Here is a 17522-nt window from a genome sequence, read left to right as displayed (position 1 = left end):
TTTTTATTATGTATAAAAATTATACATAAGGCTTCTAGAAAGTGAGAGCGACTCTACATTTTGCATGTTTCCATGATTCTGGTACTTGACACTGGCATTACCAGCAGAAAGCAGGAGATACCTAAAGCCTGTAATCAGCTTAACATTAAAGGCTTATAATCAGTGAGGTCTCTGTGTCTTAAGCTGCTGCTGAGACGCTTCCGAGGCCGGCACAGGACCGGAGGCATCTCAGGCTACATGCACACGGTCAGACATTTCTGATTTCTGTGGTGCACTGTAGCTCTGACCAATCGATTTATGCCGCCTGCACTGCACAGTCTGGCTGGGTATTCAAGTTAACACAGTCAGTTATGTCTTAAATAAATGTAAACAGCCAGTAATAAAGATAAAAATCAAATGTGTGTCAAAATATCAAATCTGTACATTAGGCCTTCCAGTGTAAATGCAGCCCCTGTGATCTCTCGGTGAAAGAGGAGGTTAGTAATAATGATCGAGATTTACATCAGTTCAGACTCGGATCTCCAGAGACTGCACCATCTTCTAAGAATATTGCTGAGAGAGCATTCGCTGACAAAGACAATTTGTGCATGCATGCTAATGTGTGTGCAAGCTCGCATTTTTTTATGTGTGCTTATTGTCAGTGCATCTGATCAGTTGCATTGCTATCTTGAATCGTCAAGTGGAGCAATGTTTGTCACGTTGCAGAATGTCTGACAAAATACCAACACTTTAAAGTGGCATTTGACTCCCATCTTCCTCAGAGCCGATGTTTCTTGTTGTTTAGTTTTTTTTTTATAGGTAACTAACTAGTCCTTGATCCATTCCCCATTCACCTCCACCTCCTCATTCCATTACAAAATAGACATTGACAAAAGTAAGAAAAGAGGAAAAAGTAAAAGCAAAGACATTGTGAGGACTGCCATTGTTTTATTCTTCTTATATGTAAAAATAACTCTAACCGAAAGGCAAAGTGGGTCAGATAATTCCCAAGGTAGAGCAGAGAGGCAGCCAGTCGTATCACGGCAGAAACAGAGCTCAGCCCATCCCAGCTCTAGGCTCACAGACCTGGACAGCCAAATGAGCACAGAAACACATTATACACTGGTCATGCCAGCCATTCCTAAAGCTTCAATCAACTGATGTGTTGCTGTTAAAGGGGCCATATCTAGTCATAATAATTTTATTTCACATGAAAAATGCAGAATAAAAAAAATATATTGTTTTACTTATTCAATTAAAATTAAGCAATTAAACAATTCTTGACCATTGTTGACAGTTAAAGGGTAGTTCACCCAAAAATGAAAATTCTGTCATTAATTTCTCACCCTAATGTCGTTCTAAACCTGTAAGACCTTCATTCATCTTTGGAACACAATTTAAGATATTTTTGATGAAATCCGAGAGTTTCCTGACCCTGCATAGACAGCATTGCAACTACCACATTCAAGACCCAGAAAGGTAATAAAGACATTGTTAAAATAGTCCATGTGACATCAGAGGTTCAACCGTAATTTTATGCAGCTACGAAAATACTTTTTGTGCGTGAAAAAAACAACAATAAAGACTTCATTCAACAATTTCTGCACTTCCGTGTCAGTCGACACATGTTCACGAGAGTACCACGACACATGTATGCGTATTCCTCTGCTTGAAAACAAAGCGGAGCGCATCTCAGTTCTACATCAGATGCCGGCTCCTGCATCAGCAGCATCACACATATGTGTCATGGTACTCGAATGTGTCGAAGACTGACACGGAAGAGAAGAAAATCTCAAAAAAAATCGCTGCTGTCTATTAGGGCTGCACGATGTATCATTTCAGCATCGATATCGCAATATGCACATCCACAATAATCACATCACAAGATGTGTGATGTTTAGTATACTAGTATACTTTTTTTCTCGACAGCTGTTAGAGGCTGTCTACACTGGCCACGACAAAGCAACCATGCAAATCATTTAAACTTTGTGTCAGCACGTCATAAAAAGAACGAGGGATTTACTGTCTGGGATTTGTCGTGCCGAGCCGCATCCAGTGTAGACAGCGCTGATTATAAACGGTTCTATTGTATTTTGTCACGTCGCGCAACACCACTTGCGTCTGATGTAGACATGGTGAGAGCAACGCAGATGCAGGTGAACATTGAATTCCATTCCGAAATGACACAAAACATATAAACTAAAACAAAATCAAAATCAATGCAAATACAAATATAAACACGGTAACGTCACTTATGGCTTAGATGAAGGTAAACAACTGAGAAATATAATGGACCAATATACTGGTTCCCCGCAGTTTAATATTCCTGAGGCTTTCTGGTTCACCTAAAATCACTTTTGTAGCTTTAACTCAGATTTATTAGATTTCATTTATACAGTGAAGACTATGCAGTGTTATTTTACATTTGATTATTCAATTTCTGTACATGAATACTGTTAGACTTAGCTGAAAAATATCATATAAGCACTGTTTATTTCATTTGTACCTTTTTTTCTATTATATTTATCTATGTTTGTAATTTATTTTCTATGCTGATTTACTCACCTACAAAATCACCCATATTATTATTTTTTCCAAATAGAGCTATTCAAGTCATCTGTTGATTTTTTTTTTCATATCATATAATATTTTCATATCATACAATAAAAAAAAAAAAAAAACATAATTTTCATATAATATACATTGCAGAAAAACAAAATATCGCAATGGGAGTTTTTTTTCTCAATATTATGCAGCCCTACGTAACGACTATGCAGGGTCAGAGAGCTCTCGGATTTTATTAAAAATATCTTAATTTGTGTTCTGAAGATCAACGAAGGTCTTGCCACTGTGGAACGACATGAGGGTGAGTAATTAATGACAGTATTTTCATTTTTGTGTGAACTAACCCTTTAAACAATGCAATCCACTTAGAGAAAGTTTACTTATTCCATTAGTGTTGTAACTAAATTATTAAATACTGTTATTAACTGAACCAGGGCAGGGGCTTTCTAGTTCCCATCATGCTTTGCACAGGACTGGATGGGGAAAGTAAATGTTAAAATAAAGTGATAGCTTGCGTGTGTTTTAGCAGGATGAAAAAGGGAACTCTGTGTTTAATGTTCTTTTGGGATTACAAATGGTTTCTATTATATTGGCATTTTGGGGATTACTATTGTGATGAAGAGTGAAGCTTCTACTTAAAGATGATAGCATAAAGATTACACTGTACTGTATGTTGCTTTAATCAATAAGCAATTACTGTGCAAATCCCAGCACAACACATTTAGTATGTTAGCGTAGCTCTTGCTAGTAATCAACAAAGGTTTAGTTTTGGTTAATTTGACATCTCATTTTATCATTTCATTTGATTTCATTTAATTGCATGGCAATTTCATGTTAAGAAAACTAATTTACAACTTAATTTCAAAGCCAAAGACTTAATAAATGTATAAACTAACATGCAAACACATATTCAAGTTTGAGGGGACTAATTTAAGATTTAAATTAACCAAAACTGTTTATGGTAGCTACAGATCTGTGTATCCACAAAAGCTGCCGTCACATTGTTAAAAGGTCCGTAAATAGACAAGAGACTGGGAGCGGGTCAAAATTAGCAGCAGCTGCCAAGCTGTCCACTGTGACGCAATCAGGGTTCAACCTGGAAAAACGAAGGCCTGCAGCCAGGTTTACTGCTCTGCATACATTAAGTCTCCAGATGATTCAACATGCTAACAAACTAACCCGGCTGCTGCCACCCACATTAAGCCTGATCAGTGAATACTAATCAGAAGAGACTTAAAAGTCATCCAGCCAGGATATAACACATCCATTGCACAGATTAAAGGGTGTCCCTGTGGGGTCAGTCAGGTGCAGAGCGTCCTATGCATATACAGTAGGAGTACTTATAGAAGTAAAAAAAAGAAAACCAGCAAATGGTGTTTCTCTGTGTAAAGAAGTAATCTACCAGAGATAACACAATCATTAGATCGCTATTGTTAGGGAGCACCCCTAGAGTCTTATGGGAAAGAGACATTCTGATCTCCTGAGAGAGAGAGAAAGGAAGGCAAAACATGCCAAATTAGCCTAGATTTACAGTGTAACAACTGCAATATTCCTGAGGAAGAGACACAGCTGTATCAATACATGGGACATGGAAAGAAGAGTATACACATTAAATAGAGCCGATGGACAGAAATGTAAAAGATCCATTTTGAGCTGGGTTGTCCAGTCCTGCTCCTGGAGGGCCAATGTCCTGCAAAATTCAGCTCCAACCTGCTCCAACTCATCTGCCTGGAAGTTTCTAGTAGTCTTAGAGACCTTTATAACCATGAGCAGGATTGGACACCCCTGATTTTGAGGGGAGCTGTGTAGCAGTCCTCCAGGAGTCCACCCCATTTTGGAGCACCCTTCAAATTGTGGAAAATTGGACAATATGCCCCTGATTTTGAGAGGAGCTGTGTTAACATCAGTTAATGGAAACACTTATTTCATAATATTTTTTTATCGACATATATCACAAAAATCAGTTAATGGAAACACTTATTTCATAATATTTTTTTATCGACATATATCACAAAAGAACATATCGCAAGGAGGGATTTGGGTGAGTTTTGCAGGGCATTCAACGTAAATGTAAACAGCCAGGATATAAAAGAAAAGATATTAAAGAAGTAGGATATAAGATCAGTTTAAAGACAAGTAGGAATACAACAAACTGTATTTCCAAAAGCACCAGTCTAGAACTCTTGTTAGTCAATGGATGCCTACATCAAAAGTGCAAAGCACCAAACCTTTTTGTTTGCATGACAGAACATCATTTCCACAAGTTGTTCTTGTGAATGGGGTAGCCAACCCTGTACCCCTGGAGGGCTACAAACTTCCAGAGTTGATCTTCAAGTTCAAACACACCTGATCCATTTAATCAAGGGGTTCAGGATTACTTGAAAATAACAGGCAGGTGTACTGAAACAGCTGGAATTGAAGTCTGCAGGAAGGTAGTCCTCCAGGAGCAGGGATGGCAACTCCTGCTCTACGTCCTTTCAACACTCCAAGGTGAGGCCTAGAGGTGCGTTCATATATACTGTATGCAATTAAACTGGTCACAGAGTCTCTGTACTGTCTTTCCTACACAACCACTGTGTCTAATCATTCCCAAAGGTAACTGTGATGCTGCTTCTTCAACTTTGCAACTCATGTCAGCAGAAATTGAAAACTGTCATTAAAAACTATTTATTTAAAATTTCTTTAAAGCCACTGTCCTCAATGCAATCATTAAAAGTTGTCATGTAGAAAGGTGCTAGTAGGTGATCAAACTAAACGGTAGTATCCAACTGTATCAAACAACATATCACAAGTTACACCTTCTGTACCCCCACTGGTAAACAGCATTGAATCTGGGCCCTATGAAATCCTTTTTCTTTTTTCCCAAATTATTTATTATTATTTTTTTTTTTTTATTAAAATTTTTCTGGATTCCATTTTTTTTTCCTTTTAAGTTGTCTGGACTCTGTTTTAATCTCTCGTTTTATTTATTTTTTTTAATTCCATTTTATTGTTTAATTAAATTTTATTAAATCAAAAACATCTGTAATTAATTGATTTAATAAAAACAACTTAATCCATTTTTTTCTGGTAAATAAAGGAATGCATAAAACATTAAAGTGCCCCTATTATGCCATTTTTAAGGTTGCTAATATTGTTTTATGAATCTCCTAAAACAGGTTTACATGCATGCAAGGTCAAAAAACATGTTAGTTTTTTCAACAAAATTATTTAATTTTACCTAATTTCTAAAAGATTCGTAAACGACTCATGCAAACAAGTTCAAAGAATCAGTCTCTCTAAACCCCTCTTTTCCGTGAGCCTGCTGTGATTGGTCAGGTAGCGCAGTTCTTTGTGATTGGTCTACCACTTACAGCGTATGACGAAAAATAAAACACCGATTGCCATGACGGAATGACTGCCCTGGAGATTTGTCAATAGATAGAAAAGATGGCATGGATTGTACCTTACCAATTCGAGCCAGAGGCTGATGATGAAACGGTCGAAGTGGCTGATCGACAAGAGACTGATTCACAAGCACGACTGGAACAGGACGTGTCCTAGTATGCTCTTTTACAAGGTCTTGATTTTGTTTTGGGGGTGTACTAGAACAGGCTCTCATACTAGGTTGTTTGAGAAACAAGTATTTTACATTATTACAGACTTGTGCCGGTATTCGGTAATGCGATATATCGCGGGAATGAATATGCACGGTATTGTTATCGTGGACACTTCTAAATACCGTGAATAATTATATCTTAAAAAATTATTCAGAATTTGGAATGCATTTTAAGAATACTTTTTCCCATCAACTGGTCAAAATGCACAACACCGCTGTATGCTGCTTGAAAGAAGCGTGCGCTCTGATGTAAACAAGCACGCATGAGAAGCACAGGGAGGAACACCTGACAGACGCGCTGAATGAAAGCACATTCACTCTCTGACAGCAGATGGCGCTAAAATGCAGCCCTTACCCTGTAAACCCCATTAATAGGCAGCTGCTACTTTCTAAACCATATTTAAATCATTTTAAATAGCCATTGAGATTGGATTTGCTATGGTGTTCATCACAGCGCCAAATACTTAAATATTTAGACTTAATAGGCTATTTATTTTCAAACTTTTTTTTTTTAATCTGGACTACAACATGCCCTAGATATTGTTTGAAAGTGTTTTGATTCTTTATTGTTCATTCACACTTTACATTAGGTCTTCTTTAATTAACAAACTGCCAATTAAAAATTCTTCTGAACATTCATTAATCTTAGGTATTCCAATATTTTAATAACACATTGTTAAAAATGAAAGTTGCAACTGTGTTATTTAATGAGCTAACATGAAGTAAGATTTGTATTTTTTAACAAAGATTAATAACTTCTATAGCAAATGTAGCTATTGCTCATTGTTTAGCTGTGCATTTATTGAATGAGCACTATGTGATGTCCAGACTGATTTTTAAACTGTCTTAAATTCTTTTTAAGTAAATTTTTAAATCATTTTCAAAGTTCTTAAATTGCTTGTTTTATTTTTGTGGTTATTTTTTCTTCATGATTTTTTTTTTTACTTTCTTTTATGTAAAGCACTTTGAATTACCATTGTGTACAAAATGTGCTATATAAATAAACTTGCCTTGCCTTGCCTTGAATGTTAATGCATTAACTAAGGATTACTAAAGAGGTCTTATTGTAAAGTGATACCTATTGGTCTTTAAAGTTCTTTTGCACTTTAATGTGTAAAACTTAACTTTATATATTTTTTTCTGTATTGCTTTATTGTATTTAAATGTTCAGTTATTTTTGTTATAAGAAAAAGTTATTTAACCTGTTATACTGTATTATGACCACTTTTTTGAAACTAAATTTCAATACCGTGATAATACCGTATACCGTGACAAACGCATCATCAATTAATCGCAACAGGAAAATTTGATACCGGCAACTCTGACCTTGAGAAACATATATTTTCCAAGTATTTTACATTATTACAACACCTCTCTCCCCAGTCTGGCATGAACGGCAGGAATAGTTCCTGCATCAAATGAAGGCTCACCTTCTGAAATACAAAATGCGCTGTGATTGGTAAGAAATGTGTTACTGTGCTGTGATTGGTCAGCTGGGCCAGTGTGTGTTGTGATTGGTTAGCTGGGCCAGTCTGTGCTGTGATTGGTTAGCTGGGCCAGTGTGTGCTGTGATTGGTTAGATGGGCCAGTGTGTGTTGTGATTGGTTAGCTGGGCCAGTCTGTGCTGTGATTGGTTAAACCACCATTCTGCGTCATACAGTAAATTCCACTGTTATGACTGGATTCTGCGATTCTGTCCGTGTTTTCCACTTTGTGGAAATCATATATAGGGCCCCATGTGTCCTTAGAATAGTCACTGTCACTCATGTCATAGTAAAATTGTCATCTCCCATTGAAAATTAATGACTTGTGGCCACCTTGACATTGCAAATCACTGTCAGTGCCTTCAATTTCCATCCCTCAAGACCGTTAGGCAGCTTTTAGCTCTTGCACTGTCCTCCAGTATCCCAGTTCACCTTGGCCTGAAAACATCGCTGTGCAGAGGATCCACTCAAAAGACCAGTGTATGCCTGCATTTGTGTGAGAGGAAGACAGTGAGAAATCCCTGGGATTTGTCAAACCCAGGAAAGAAAGAAAAGATATGCAGCACAGGGTGTCCCTTGGCGCAAGGGAGATTTCCAATTACTCACTGCTCCTGAGAGCTTAGCAGGTGGCCACAGCTATGAAGAGCCATGAGAGAGTTAAGAAATACAGTCTCTGAGAATGACACCATCAGGATGGAAAATGCTTTTTGGAGTAAATCGATATTCAAGAGCCAAAAAAAAAAGAGTCCAGCTGAGAGATGGAAGGCAGAAATCATTATCGTAATGCAGAACAACAGGTGAGACTGTGTTCGGTGGAAAACGCTGGCTTGTTTTAATGAGCACTGTGGAAAGTTCATGCTGGACAGATGTTACAAGAGGTTCAGGATGACATTAAAGAAGAATCATTTTGTGCATTCTCATTAAACTCACCCTTTTGTCCCTTCATTTTTCACTGACACATCTAAATGTTGTTGTTTCAAGGAAGCAATTAAACAATAATTGTGATTAAGCTAAATGGACCTCACTATTTGCATTGAGCTTTCTCTAAATCTGTCTCGACCTATGAGTCCAATAACTTTCTGTTCATCTTCCAACACAAGTTTCCATCACTCTCCACTTTCTTTAAAAAATCTTTTTTATGCTTAAACGGCAACATTACAGACTAACTAAAGTTGAAAAAGTGAAAAAGCATAATAGCATCCCTTTAACAAGTTTGAGGTAATTATAAGATGTGATAAAACAAATTTTATCCCTAAAAAGTGCATTGTTTTACCACTACATGAGTGTAACTTTTTTTGAAACTTCCAGTTTTATATATTTTTTTCAGGAAATTTAAACAATAAATGCTGTTTTGGCACTCTTTGATGTGGCTTTACAGATCGCTGTATAAATGCCTCAGTTCAAACGGCAGCGTGGAGCGTGATTATTGGGTTTTTCTTTATTACTAGTTTTAACATGAAAAACTTAAATTTACCTCAGGCAAGTAATCAGTGTCCATGGTTCATTAGTTCACTAGAGAAATAAAGTCTAGAGAAGAGCAGTTAAATATTAGACTATACTCACCAGTGTTGGGGGTAACGCATTACAAGTTGCATAATCAGATTACTTTTTTCAAGTAACTAGTAAAGTAACGCATTACTTTTTCAAATAAGTAACGCAAGTTACTTTTTTTTTCCCAAGTTATTGACTGACAGCTCTCCTGTCCCCATGTTGAGAGAAATCCATTACTGTAGTTCTAAAATAAAAACGAATATTCATTAATTCAACTGACTCAAAAAAAAAAAAAAAAAACACAGATTCAGTATTCCTCAAAATGAATAAAAATAATGCAACTCAGAATATTACGCAAACCTGCAATAATTGAATGTTAAACAACACAAATATCCTTTATGTATTCAATCCCATTCTATAAACCAATGTCTTTGCTTCTGACCTTCGATGATCCAGTTCAACCATACTAATAAGCAAAAATAACTCTAGACAAACATTCTTTTTTTATTGCTGAAGTGTGTTGAAATTTCTTCTTCTGCATTCTACTGTACAGATGTAAATTTACTTTCTGAGGCGTATTCATTTCACATTTGGTGTGAAAAGGCTTTGATATTTGCCAAAAACAGAACTTTTTTATTTTAAAAACAAACAAGCAAGCCCTGTCCAGATTTAAAAAGTAACGCAAAAGTAATTAGTTACTTTTTTATGGAGTAACGCAATATCGTAATACATTACTTTTAAAAGTAACTTTCCCCAACTCTGATACTCACTATATTTTACTTTACCTGTTAGTGATGTTTTAATGTTATTTATTGAATGTTTAAATAAATCTGTTAGGAAACAAGGTATGACAGCCATTGTGTAAATGAATATATTTCAACAACAAATAGAAATTTTATCATTTAGAATGTAATTAAAAACTTGCATTATGTGCAATTTAAATGTTTGCATACAATTGCTTTTAAGATGAGTGTTGATTGCTATATTTAAAAATAAATAGTAATTACTTTGTTGTTAATTGTAACCTTACAGTTAGGGCTGGGCAATATATCGCATGCAACTGTCACGCGCAGTAAAGCCGGTTCCCTGATTAGCGCTAAATCGCCATCACATGCTTTCAAATGGAGTGGCATTTAATAGACAGAGCCGTAGTTGACAAGCTACGCAATATCACATTCATTATCGAAGGCAATTCATCTGTGATAATAAATGCGATATTGCGTAGCTTGTCAGTGATCTACGGCTCTGTCTATTAAATGCCGCTCCATTTGAAAGCATGTGATGGCGATTTAGCAGTAATCAGGGAACCGGCTTTACTGACGAAATGCGCGTGACAATCGCATGCGATATATCGCCCAGCCCTACTTACAGTAATATAAAAGGGCTCCCTAGATCTAGTTTAGAGAATAAGCTGAGGTAGATTTTTATCCCTAAGAAATGTTTAATTATAAATTAATTTATTTAATGAATGGTTTCTTTAAAAAGGGGAGGGGGGGGGCATTTTTATGTTTAGTCCCCCCCCCCCCCCCCCCCCCGCCCCCCCCCCCCCCCCCCCCCCCCCCCCCCCCCCCCGCTGTACTGTCTGAAACCATACCGAACCGTCATGTCAAAACCGAGGTACGTTTACACCCCTAGTAAGAAATTTACTGGTTTATTAAAAACTTGCTGCAAGTCATTCAGATATTAGTCTACAAACAGTATTTTATAAGATTAATTCTGCCACCTTACAGTGCGCACACACACACACACATTTGTTTCATACTGGAATTCTTGTAATGGGTTGTTATTAAAGATACATCACTGAAAGCCTAGTCTTTATTTATAACTCATCCACTTATGACTTCAACACACCCACATGCCACACAAATCCAGAACTGCGCAACATTACCAATTATCCTTAATGAACAGAGCGACAGTCATTACAGGGCTTTCAAAAGCCACCACGGCTGTTCTGAGAACAGTGAATAAGATCGCTGTCAGATAAGTGCAGTTCTGTCACAAAAGTACAATTCAGAGCGAATCACTTCCTACAATTAAGTCTGGCAGCTTAATTCTCACTACCATAACTCACACACGGCACTGCGGGGTAAAAAGAACTACGCAGTACTGTATCACGGCACAAAGGAGCTAACGTGGCAGGGCGAATGCAATAACCCTCGCTTGTCTTTATCAATATTCTGCTCACTCGTCGTTTATAGGCTAAACAGAGGGCTCCTTTCATCTGTCTAATAGTGTGGCCAGCAAACACACCAGGCACAGTCTAATTGGTTAATTCTCCGAGGAGGCAAAGGGGTGACGACCATCAAGGCAGAACAAATCAAAGTCTCCTACACCCCCTCCTTCCTCTTTATCTATCCTTCCCTTTCTCTTCTATCTCTCCGTCGCTCATAAAAATCGGCCTGGCGATGCCACCGTGCTGGAAACCTCCCTTATTAAATTACTCACACTATCAGATGGGGAAGCACTCTGCCTTCCAGCCTTTAATTGAATATCTATATCAGCTTTGACAGATTTTTTTTTAACAAGAAGGTCAAATGGGGATTAATTGCTACATGCAATAACATTCAAGTGACCAGAGCTCTGTTAAAAAAAAAAAAATGAAGAAACCTAGAAAGCGGCCTACCCAGACAGCAAAAATTAACCATAGTATGTATCCTTAACCATAATGCAATTCTACAATGCACTGCATCAAAAAGAAGAAGAAAAAAAAAAACATTAGTGGCTTTTTGAATCTGTTGCGCTCTGGCTGTTTTTAACGCAAAGGTGTAGATATTTAAGAGTAGGTTTTGGAAGAGATACTGTCACACCATATCTTACAATCTGTAAAATCTTATCAGGCCAATAAAAACACAGGTGTTTGGAGAGAAGCAGTCAGTTTGTCTTACTGATAGAAACAAATGTGTATCCTGAAATACTCCACTTTCGCTGAATAAGTTTAGACTAAATCCATGGAGGATTTTGTGTGTGTTTGTGATAGTCCTGCAGAGACAGATATTATCCTTGAAGCCAAGTTCTGCCTCATTCATCACTTCATGTTAAAATTCATTTACAGTACCTCACTATTATTACTACTGTAATTTAAACAAACGCCTAAGTGTTATGCTTTGCAGCAATTCATCCTGCTATGGGCATGAATGATATATTAAATTGCTTTCTTGTACAGCAATGAAACCTTTCAACTTATGTGTGATAAAATCTGAAAAAGTTTTACAAAGGCAATGAGCAAAGCATAATAATCATGCAAAATCTTGTTAAAAAAAAAAAAACCTTAAAAATATCTCCTAAATACATTTTCTTATTCATAGGCTTTTGTTCCAAATAAAGTTATGATCTGCACAGTACGCCTCCAAGATTAAAGTATAAACAAGAGCATAAAATACATTTTTGCCCATATAAGAAGGATTTAATGTGAGATAATATTTTCCATAAAAGATTAGATTGGGTACAATCAAATATAAGAGGAACTGTTCCCAGGTCAACGTTTATTTACCATGTTTGCCAAACTCAATAAATCAAAAGCAGCAGCACATGGTTTCCTAGAAACACTAATCATCTTTGGTTTTAAATACCTTTATAGCTTTATAATGTAAAATTTCTTATTTTATAGCCTGTGTGGGTCAGATAATGATTTGTTTAGTTCAGAGTGCTTAGAAATGCTGCTTTTCATTGAATGTATGTATGTGTGTGTCCGTCTTCAGGGAATGGCGACCCACTGAGTGTGTGTCTCTCTCTCTCTCTCTGACTCTCAGATGCCTTACAAGGCCATTCCTTCCCATGCCTGTGTTAGATCTGGTTTCTGCTCATCCCTGGATCCATTTCCGCTGCTGCTGTCGCCACATCAGCTGCCTTAAAAACACACACGCATGCACATATACACAGACTGCCTGTTGACACAGCGCAGGGCACTTTTCCATTGTACACCACCCCCTCAGGAGCTCCAGTCCCATTGTGTCCTTGCACTCACGATCTAGTGTACACTTGTACCCTGCTCTCCACTTGCTCCCTTTGATCCCAAAATGGACAAAACTTTTCAGACAAAGGTTACCAAATGTTGTTTTGAGGTATTTTGTAGCAGTGCAGCTTAGCAGATTGGACAACTAACAATTACTAGGGCCCTATCATTTCCGCGATGCAGGAAAATGCGAATTTTTATAAAATCAATTAATTAGAGATGCTTTTGATTATTAATATTTAATGAAGCCATTAAAATAGAATTCAGAAAATTTATGGAAAACACAGAACTTACTAATATAAATAAATAAATAAATTATGACAGGTATTTCATAGGGCCTTAAAATTTAATTTGCTAAAATTAATAAATTGCTATTGTGTAAGTTTCATGATTTTAATTAATTAGACATGCTTTTTTATTGTTATTTTTTAATTCAACCATTAAATCAGAGTCTAGAAAAAAAATAATTAAAAAAAAAATATTAATAAAAAAAAAAAACAGGAAAAAAAAAAAAAACTAAAAAAAAAAAAAAACAAAAAATTAAACAGATTTCATAGGGCCCTAAATTACCTAGCAAATCTAGCACGGACCAGGGTTTCCTGAACCTCTATTAGGTTAGGATTAGGTTCGCTGCCACTAAATGTAAAGCCCCTAAGCAAAATAAATTATTTTACATGAAAATGTTTGCAATGCAAAGCAATAATAATGTGTTCACGGGGAACTGAGTTCAAGTCTGGCCTGGGTCATATCTTTTACTCACCCCCCTTTTCTCTCTCTGTACTTTTCTGTCAATTCTCCACCTTGCTGTCCAATAAACGGCAAAAATCCAATAAATAAACAAAATAATAAATCTGCAGCTTTCTTTGTAGTTGCCTTGCTGTTTGCTAGATTCTAAATTTATGCTACATGCCAGTTCTTTTATGGGATTGTTCACCTCTCCTCATTAGTCAGATGGAGTTAAATTCAGCAGCCAAGATGCAACCAAATCACGGGCCAAATTCAGTTGGCACAGTGGGATGCAATGCTCATAACTGGTTGTTGTTCAGTTATTGCCAAACCTGTGATAAACAATGTACAATTGATAATGCTGCTCACACAAGACCTCAAGTGGGAACCTTGTTTAAAATACTTCTCTTTTTAGAAAAAAAGAGAGCTTCTTCCTTTCTGTTTGGTTCTCCCTTTCTCAAACACTCTCACCAGAAAGGCTGTCTTTGTCATGCAAACAGCAGACAGTAAATCAGATGTCCTGATGGCGGCGGTGCCAGACGGCAGAGGGGTGGATGGTGTCTGGTGCGCGGGCTCAGGAGGAGGAAGTGGGCTTTGCCTTGAGTCGAGCTCAAATTCCCCCTCTGTTAGCAATGTCAGGTTTTCCCATCAGCTCAGAGAGCAAGCCAAGAATAGCTCCAATCGGTTAGAGAGCGATGGAGAGAAAAAAGGTGGAAGAGTGAGAGAACAAGAGAGTCAGGTGAAGAAACACTTCATCAGGTGGATACCACCTCATTCTGTCAATATCCTGCAAATCTATATTAGGCACTATCTGCACTTTGTGAGATATAAAGGCAATAGTGATCTGGTCATATCTGAATAATATGTTCTCTATTTAACAAGTGTTTATTTATTAAACTATGTTTAACACTGGAAATTAATGGCTTTATAAATAATGACAAATTAATTAATCTGCGGCCGTAACTGCAGTATTTTGGCAGGTTACAGAGTTCCCAAGTTATTCAGTTTCCAAGATTTTTCAAATAATTTCTGGACGTTAAACAATATTCTTTGTATTTGCATTTAAATGTACCAATGAATCGTGTGCACAATGAGATCGGGAACATGCATTAAGAAATTAAACAAGGTCAGATTTGATTTGATGTTGATTTTAAGTCCCAAGACTGAACACGGAGGGATGTTAGTAAAGCATCAAAGAAAGACTACAAATTCATAATCATGTTTATTTTGCCTCTCCAAATCCCTGCAGGCACCCAGCATGACCTAACGATGCTGAAAAGTCAGCTACATCTGCCACCGTCGGCTCCCTCTGCCCTCAGGACATGCAGCGCACAAAACTCTTTAATGATTATTCAAGATAAACCCCTGCAACAGACCGTGAGAGACAAATTCAGGCCTTCTGGGAGCTCTACGAGACATAACGGAGAGACAAAGACAAAGAGTGAGCAGAGACAAGCCACATCCACCCTTTGACCTCCAGAGCATCTGTCATCGCTTCTCTAAGCTTAATATACCTACAGGACGATTCAAGATCAGTTTCACCGACGCTTCCTGAGGGGAAAAGGCAAAGGGAGACTGCACAACATCAGTCTCCTATGTCACACTGTACAATAGAAATCTTTAGACTCTATAACCAACATTGGACATTCAACACAATGAACATCACTAGGTAACACGCATTGCAGTTTATATCTGTGTTTTCATACTTTTGTTTTGGCACAAACAGCTTGGACCCGCACAGAAATGAAAAATAAATAAGTTTCAACTTGTCTCTCTCTCAAGGGAATTCGGTCCTTACAAACAACTGCAATCTTTCGCATTTCAACCTGAGGCAATATGTGATAGCCACAAGCAATTTTCAGCCAACGTGCCGAGCAATTTCCAAAGCATTTCAGATGCTGGGCTCACAGCAGTGTGTGTTGCTGGCAGAGAACTCTGTGTGTGTGTGTGTGTGTGTGAGAGAGACGGAAGCGACGCATGAGCTGATCGCATGAGGAAACGCATCACAGTTATGCTCTTTGTTCTTATGAAAGGAAAGTGGATATTCAGGATCGCACAGATCACACACCGTCATGATTATGGACGTCATAACCCCATTCCATCATACCTGTGTAACAAACAGCAAAAACTCATTTATGTACACTTTTTTCAAATATTAATAGTTTCCAAAAATATATCCGTTACTGCAGTTACGATTTGTAAAATAACTTCATAACTTGGTGTTAGCCATCAAAGTAATGAAAAAAGTTAAATAAGATCTGGTATTCATTTATTATTACAGTAGTAACTATGGTATTTTGGCATGAATTTGTTTGGCATGAATTTGTAATTTTTCCATTTTTATATTTTATATAGATAGTGGCTCATGTAGATATATTATTATATATATATATATATATATATATATATATATATATATATATATATATATATATATATATATATATATATATATATATATATATTATAATATATTCAGTAATGTCCATTATTTTTTCATTTTCATTTGTTTAAGTAAAAAGGTTTTTCATGGTCGTGGGAATGCTGTGGTTACTATGGTAAACGTTTTAAGAAAAACATCAGTACATTTTTGGGGCGTATTTTAACCAAACAGAGCGGACGATAGTTCCCACAAAACCCCACAGGCGTAACATGTGCGCTATTAGTCTATTAAAGTAACTTTTCACTCAGTCAATCAATTCCTCCATCACTCATCGCTTCTCGGCTCATACGAGTCAATTATTCCCGAAAGAGACGATATGAGTTCAAATGAGTCAGACGAAGTTCAATAGCACCAATTGTTTATGTGAACCGATTCAAACGATTCACTAAACAGATCCGACTCTCTAGAACGACTCGTTCACATCGCCAGTACAGTGTAGCTGGGGTTTGAAACTGCGGAAGTCCCTCTACAAGACACCTGCTGCAAGATGATCATCAACCCCGACTAACCGACTCTACATATCTGTGTCTGTTAGAAAAAGATAATGAAACAAACCCACATCTATAACACAAAGCCTACATTCGCCAGTGACACTTTAACTAAGACAAATAAAACAACAACGTGATTCTCTTCTTACAATTCAAAAGAAGAACAACCGTGCAGTTCATAAAACACCATGCAACATGTGACAACAAACAAGTCTAAATGAAAGGGTGAGAAGCTCTTTTTTAGCGCCAGAGAAAGAGAAAGTAACTTTTTAAATCAAACTTAAAGCAACAGCTGAGCCAAACAAGTCTCGGACGCGTTTGTGCGCGAATCTCCCAAGCTCACAGAGGAAAAACCCGCAAACACTAGCTCAGAAACATTCAAAAGCGCTACTTACTGGTGAATGAAGAAATGTTTAATAATCAAAACGTATCCTCAATGTGTACGAGTCGAGGTTCAGATCAATATAGTGGTGTCAGCAGGACGCGCACTCCGCCTACTGCCTCTCACTCACGTGCACTGAGATGAATGAGGAACGCGCAGACGCGTGCACGAGCACAATTCATTATTCACGCGGAGGACAGTCGACTGTCCTACCCAAGTTTCCCAACATCGATCTTGTGTGGTTATCACCTCAGTGTTTGTTTATGTTAAATATTTACGGGATATATACATACATATACATACACACACACACACGTATATATATATATATATATATATATATATATATATATATATATATATATATATATAACACTATATATATATCTAAATATATATATATATATATATATA

The 17522-nt window shown here is 37.0% G+C and overlaps 1 protein-coding gene across 1 annotated transcript in view; it reads right to left on the bottom strand.

Annotated features, from left to right (window-relative positions):
• Positions 1–17298, bottom strand: part of LOC109077829 (spermatid perinuclear RNA-binding protein-like) — a 92205-nt gene extending 74907 nt beyond the window's left edge. Inside the window, 1 exon segment of the mRNA XM_042732255.1 lies at positions 17122–17298. The gene's annotated coding sequence lies outside the window, so the exon portion shown is untranslated.
• Positions 17299–17522: the final 224 nt, after the last annotated feature.

The sequence above is a fragment of the Cyprinus carpio genome, chromosome B10 (assembly GCF_018340385.1).
Source record: "Cyprinus carpio isolate SPL01 chromosome B10, ASM1834038v1, whole genome shotgun sequence".
NCBI lineage: Eukaryota > Metazoa > Chordata > Actinopteri > Cypriniformes > Cyprinidae > Cyprinus > Cyprinus carpio.
This window is presented reverse-complemented; position numbering and strand designations above follow the sequence as displayed.